Raw genomic sequence first — 6,444 nt, 5'->3', positions numbered from 1 at the left:
AAAAAAAAAAAAAAAAAAATGTTAAAAGTAAATATTGTAGTGTCAAACCTTTTAAATGTTACAATATGCAGAAGACTTACCCACACTGCAGAAGAAATACTTTTGTGTAGTCAGGACTTGGCAATTTACATGGTGGTATTTGGAGGTGCGGGCAACATGATGAGAGGATGGCGTCAGAACAGTGGAGGAGGAGGACGCCAGAGACACCAACAGACATGAGAAAAAAGAAAGAAAAACGAGACTAGAAAGAGAATGAGGGGAAGAACGAGGGGCCCCAGAGAAAGACTTTCCTTCCCAGAGACAAATGAAAATTCTATAGTTTTTATAAGAAAGAAAGAAAAACACCACAAAGAGCTCTGTGGGAGTGTGGGAGGATGAGGGGCTGTAGTGCTTGGTTTGTATTTCCATCGCAGCTGAGTGAAGGACTGCTGCTGGAGGCCTGTGACCGGTTTCTCTGGGGTGCTCTGGCGTTGCCACCACATCTGTTCTCACATTTCAGTGGGAGGGGTCAGCAAAGGGGGGAACCTCACAAATCTGTTGTTCTGCACTTAATCACATTGCGTTGTAATTCGTACAACACAAGTAAAGCCTCCCTCCCTCACTCGTCTATAAATCGGAGCACAAGGGTTGGGCTCTATTCAAATTTACCTCTTTAGTGGTGGATATACAGTTGGTCCTCAATATTGTTTGCGGATGAATGGGGTTTACAGTATCCAAAGCAGCAGGCACTTAATGAAAGTTCATTGAATGAATCGGGTCCCCATTCAACAGCAAGTCACATGCTCAAATTTTTAAGTTCTGAAAAAACAAGGCAGAGAGGGTAAGAAGTCCAGGATCTGAATAATAGATCCTTTAGGACCTCCCAGAGGAAAGAATTAAGGAAAATAAAATGTTTGAGAAAGATTAACAGATTTACTTCTGGAACGGTAAGAAACAAGAGAACGCCAGCATTTCAGGATGCATCCATCTGTGGTTACCATTCCAAGCTGACATTTCTCTCCTCTCTAAAAGTCACTGAGGCTTCTCAGGGTTTTAACAGTATCTGAAAGCAATCCTGAGGAACTGGCCTGGATGCTGAAACCATACCTGAAGACAGGTAAACAGTTTCCATTCATGTGTGTGTTGCTTTGTGTAATTCATCTGACCCTCTGGCAATATGTAAAGATGTGTATTCAGATGATCTAAGTTACAGAAAAATGTAGTTACCTGATTAAATTAAGAGGTAGTGTACATAGCCAGAGACTGGTGAGATTTTAAGATTAGTTTGTGCTGGTGTTTATTCTCCTTTTCCTGTTAAAACGTTCTTCAAAGAATCAGAAATACTCCATATTACTTTTCTCTTCCATCCCAGCTTGTCTTAAGTGCCAATGATATGTCAGGTATTTTGCTGGTTTTTACATTCCTTTATTCGCTGACAACTTGAGTTGGCTTTTCCTAGTTAGTACATAAGATGATTTAATCTTGCGTATGTTCATAAAACTTGGTTCTGTAACTGCCAAATATCTTTTGAAGTAGTATTGTCACGCTGTTCCTCTTTTAGGAGGAATATGGAGGTGCAGAGTAGGTCAGTTTTGTTCCTTGGATATTGGTGTGAGGTTGGGTGTAAATATTTTCCAACCAAGCCCTGCAATCCAGTGCAGTAGAGCTAAACAGATAGTGACCCACGTTCAGTGGCTGAATGTTTGCTGTGGACCTGGGATGTTAACTTTGCAAAACAAGGTATAAATGGAACTTTTCAAAAAATGTTTTTTGAGAGTATAGTGTTGAAACTGCCACTGGGGCAAAGAGCCTGGACAGATAGGATTGCAATATGGAGTCCCTCTGGGCTTCGTTCATCTGCTTCTACTTGTCTGAGCTGGTAAAGGGCTGGGATCAAGCATGGATGGCTTTCCTAACGATAACCAAGATTTACTGAGGACTTGTGATGTCCATCCACTAATCAGTGCTAAGTGCTCAGCATGGATTATCTCCTTTACTCTTCAATAATAGTCTTATTGGCAAGGTTTTAGTATTATCCTCATTTTACTGATAAGGAAATGAAGCCTTAGAAATATTAAGAAATTTGCCCAAGGTCAAATACCAAATGAGTGCCTTTCTTCATTCTGGCATAGAGCTTCTTTTACATTGTATACATTTAAGGAGTATAACATGATATTTTGATATACAGATATATAGTAAAATCATATCTATGGTCAAGTTAATTTACATATCTCTCACCTGACATTGTTACCTTTTTAATGGTGAGAGCATCTAAAATCTAAACTTTTAGCAAATTTTTCATATTCAATGCAATATTACTAATTATAGTTCTCATGCTGTATATTAGATCTCTAGACTTATTCATCCTACAAAATGACAACTTTGCACCCTTTGGCCTACATTTTGGTCCACATTTCCCCAATTCCTCCTTCATCCCTCTGTGCACCCAGTGACCCGTATTCACTCTGTTTATATGTATTTCACTTTTTTTTAGATTCCACATGTAAGAAAGATCATGTAGTATTTTTTGTGTGTGTCTGGCTTACTTCACTTAGCATAATGTCCTCCAGATTCATCCATGTTGTCACAAATGGTAGGATATCCTACATTTTAGGGCTGAATAATATTCCATTCTCTCTCCCTCTCTCTTTCTCTCTCTCTCTCTATATATAGACACACACACACATACACACACACATATATATACAACATATATATATATATGTATACACACAACCAGCCGATGTAAGAACTCATTGCTTTAATAGGAACTCTCTCTCTCTCTCTATATATATACTTGTATATATTATATATTTGTATATGTATATATTTGTATATATTATGTATTATATATTTCATATATAGAGAGAGTCCATATATAGAGAGAGTCCCTATTAAAGAAATATATATATTTATATATAGAGAGAGTCCCTACACATATATATATGAATATATATATGTGAATGGATAAAGAAGAAATTGTGTTATATATATGTATAAGTTCCACTTATACCTATACGTACATCTTGCTTTCTCTCTCTGTATATGTATAGCTTATATATATATATATAATATCTCTCTCTCTCTCTCACAATTTCTTCTTTACCCATTCATTCTGTTGATGGACACTTAGGTGGATTCTATATCTAGGCTATTGTGAATAGTGATGCAATGAACATGGGCATGCAGATATTCCTGTGAGGTGTTGGTTTCACTTTCTTTGGGTATATGTCCAGAAAAGCTGGTTGTGTGGTAGTTCTATTTTTCATAATGGTTGTACTAAATTACATTAAAACGTTCCCTTTTCTTCACATGTTCACCAACACTTGTTATCTCTTGTCTTTTTGATAACAGCCATCCTGTCAGGTGTGAGGTAATTTCTCATTGTGGCTTTGATTTCCTTTTCCCTGCTGATTAATGATGTCGAGCACCTTTTGATAAATCTCTTGGCCATTTGTATGTCTTCTTTGGAAAATATCTATTCAGCTCCTTTGCCCATTTTTAAATTGGGTTATTTGTTTTTTTGCTATTGAGTCATGTGAGTTCCCTATGTATTTTAATTATTGATGCCTTATCAGATGTATGGTTGGCAAATATTTTCTCCTAAATCTGTAGGCTGTCTTTTCATTTTGCCAATTGTTCACTGTGTAGAAGCTTTTTAGTCTGATGTAGTCTCACTTGTTCATTGTTGCTTTTGTTGCCTGAGCTTTTGTTATGATATCCAAAACTCATTGCCAAGGCCAATGTCAAGGAGCTTTCCTCCTACACTTTCTTCTAGGAGTTTTATGGTATCAGGTCTTATGTTTAGGTCCTTAATTTTGAGTTGATTTTTTTGCATATGGTGTAAGATAAGGATCTAATTGCATTCTTTGGCATGTGAAGATCCAGTTTTCCCAGCACCATTTATGAAAAGACTAACATTTCCCCATTGCAACCTTTTGGTGGCCTTGTTGAAAATTGTTCTCACTATATATGGTAGGCTTCCATTCCACTGGTCTATGTGTCGATACTGTTTTGATTACTATAGCTTTTTAACATAATTTGAAATCAGGAAGTATGATGCCTCTCACTTTGTTTTTCTTTCTTGAGATTGCTTTGGCTATTTGTGGTTCTATTGTGACATAGCTTCTAAGAAGGGATTTGTATAAAATGTGTGCAACACTTTGTGGTTTATTAACTTTCTTTCACTGGCCTTGTTTAATTTTACTCTCACCTTATCTTTTCAGGGTTGGTGACATTATTCTGATTTTGCAGATGAGTAAACGGAAGCACAGAGTTATGTGGCTTGCTTTGCTGTCCTTAGACAGAGAGGAGTCTGATGGAGAGTTAACTGTAGTATTCTCCGGGGAAGACGGCTGTGCCTTCTGTCCAGGGCAAGTTGCCTTAGCAGGATGGAGAACAAAGAGCACTGAGCCAAGAGTCCTTGGCCCCACCACCTTCCATATAACCTGAGGACGTCAGTTTCCTCAATATGGTTCTTGGGTTGTTTTTAGGATGAATTGAGTTTTGTGAGAATTGTGTATTGCCATGCAAATATATGTTATGAATAATACCTTTGAACAGTCATTCTTCAGCTTATGGAACCCTTTCCATTTAAGGTAGAAACTTAAGATGTATCTTTCTCTTCCCTGTATTTGGTAAAGTTAGGAGCTAGGCCAGCATAGTTGAAATGAATTAAAATAACTTTTTTCCGTTTTTCTAATTTCTATTTCCATAATGTAAGTACCCACTCATGGAAAATAAAATTAGGTAAGTGATAGAAATTACAAAGAAAGTTACAAATATTCAAAATGCTTCAGTCTACCAACCTTGAAGAATAAAATATTTCCCCATTAAAGAACAAAGAATCTTGTGGTTATGTTGATAAAGAAAATATCTTTAAGCCATACTTTTTAAAAATCATGCAAAAATAAGCTCTGAGGTTTATTTGTTTTAGTGGGCTGTGCTCCACCGGCATCCTTCCTGGGAGCATCATTCTTTCCTTTTGTTTTCCCCTGAATTTTTGAGCATAGGTTTACAGTTTGAAGGGAGGAGAATATTTTCAGCTTACATTTACTGCTTTTTTTTTCAGTAATAAGGCCACATAAGGCTGAGATCCAGGTATGAGAAAGCTTAATAAAACTTATTGCCTTGGTTCTTGATGACCAGCCAGTGCACATGCCACTGAGTAAGTGAGATTCATCCTCTAAGGATTCATAGCGAATCTTTAACCCTGCCCTTGAGAAAGTATGAAAGAAGACACAGAGAATGGAGCAAAACAAAATACACAACCAAAGACACTGTGTGCTGTCAGCAGCAGGCATGTACTGGTCAAGGAATTAGATGACTCAAGGTGGTGACTCATTCAGCAACTATGTAGTGTTTGCGGTTGAAGAGAAACCTTGGCCAGGGAATGACTAAAATCTATTGGCAGCGTCTTTAAAAGAATCATGACTGGGCCTACACCAGCGAATACGCAAGTGTGCTTTTTTTTTCTTCGTCTTTTACTAATTCAAGACTGAGAGTAAGAAAACACCATCCCTGTTGACGCCCACTATTACAGCATGCTCTCCAGGGCATTCCCAGCAACCACACTCAATGAGGCTGAGTCCAGATACTTATCTCTGTGTTTGGACGTGGTCATGTGTGTGCGTGTTTGTAGTTGGTAGGATGAACAAATCAGACTTATACAAATTGTTAGAGGCACTTTGTTCTTGATAATAATAAAAAAAAATAGCTTAGAACAGGAAGTTTCCAAATTTAGTTATTGTATTAGTTTCATGGGGGCTGCCGTAACAAAGTACCACAAACTGAATGGCTTAAACAACAGAAATGTATTCCCTGGCAGTTCTGGAGGCTGGAAGTCTGAGATCCAGGCATCAGCAACATTGGTTCCTTCTGAAGTCTGTGAGAAAGTATTCATTCTGTGCCTCTCCCCGAGCTTCTTGGTGGTTTGCTGGTGGTCTTTGGCATTCCTTGGCTTGTAGAAGCACCACTGTGTTCTTTATCTTCACCTCCACATGGCGTTCTCCCTATGTGTCTCTGTCTCCAAATTTCCTCTTTTTACAAGAACACCAGTCACATTGGATGAGGGGCCCACCCTGCTCCAGTATGGCCTCATCTTAAGTAATTACACCTGCAATGCTCCTATTTCCAAATAAGGTCACATTTCTGAGGTCCTGGCAGTTAGGACTCCAACATTTGAATGGAGGGGAGGGGGACAGAATTCAACTCATCACCTTCTCCATATCAGCCAGAGCTAATTTATTACAAAACTAGTAGATCCATTTGAAATTTTGTGCTAGTCAATGTTAGTCTCTTTATTAAGTCCAGAAGAAAATTTCAGTTTTAAAAAAGTTTGAATATATTTCACATTAGGAGTAGTTATTTAAAATAAGAGAGACCCCCAGCCTAAAACAAAGTGGTTAACCAAACAATTTTTTTTTTTTTTTTTTTTTTTTTTTTTTTTTTTTTTTTTTTTTTTTT

Source organism: Rhinopithecus bieti, unplaced genomic scaffold (genome assembly GCF_001698545.2).
Source record: "Rhinopithecus bieti isolate Rb0 unplaced genomic scaffold, ASM169854v2 scaffold_10354, whole genome shotgun sequence".
In the NCBI taxonomy this organism is placed as follows: Eukaryota; Metazoa; Chordata; class Mammalia; order Primates; family Cercopithecidae; genus Rhinopithecus; species Rhinopithecus bieti.
The sequence above is the reverse complement of the archived record's forward strand: the minus strand, read 5'-3'. Positions refer to the sequence as shown.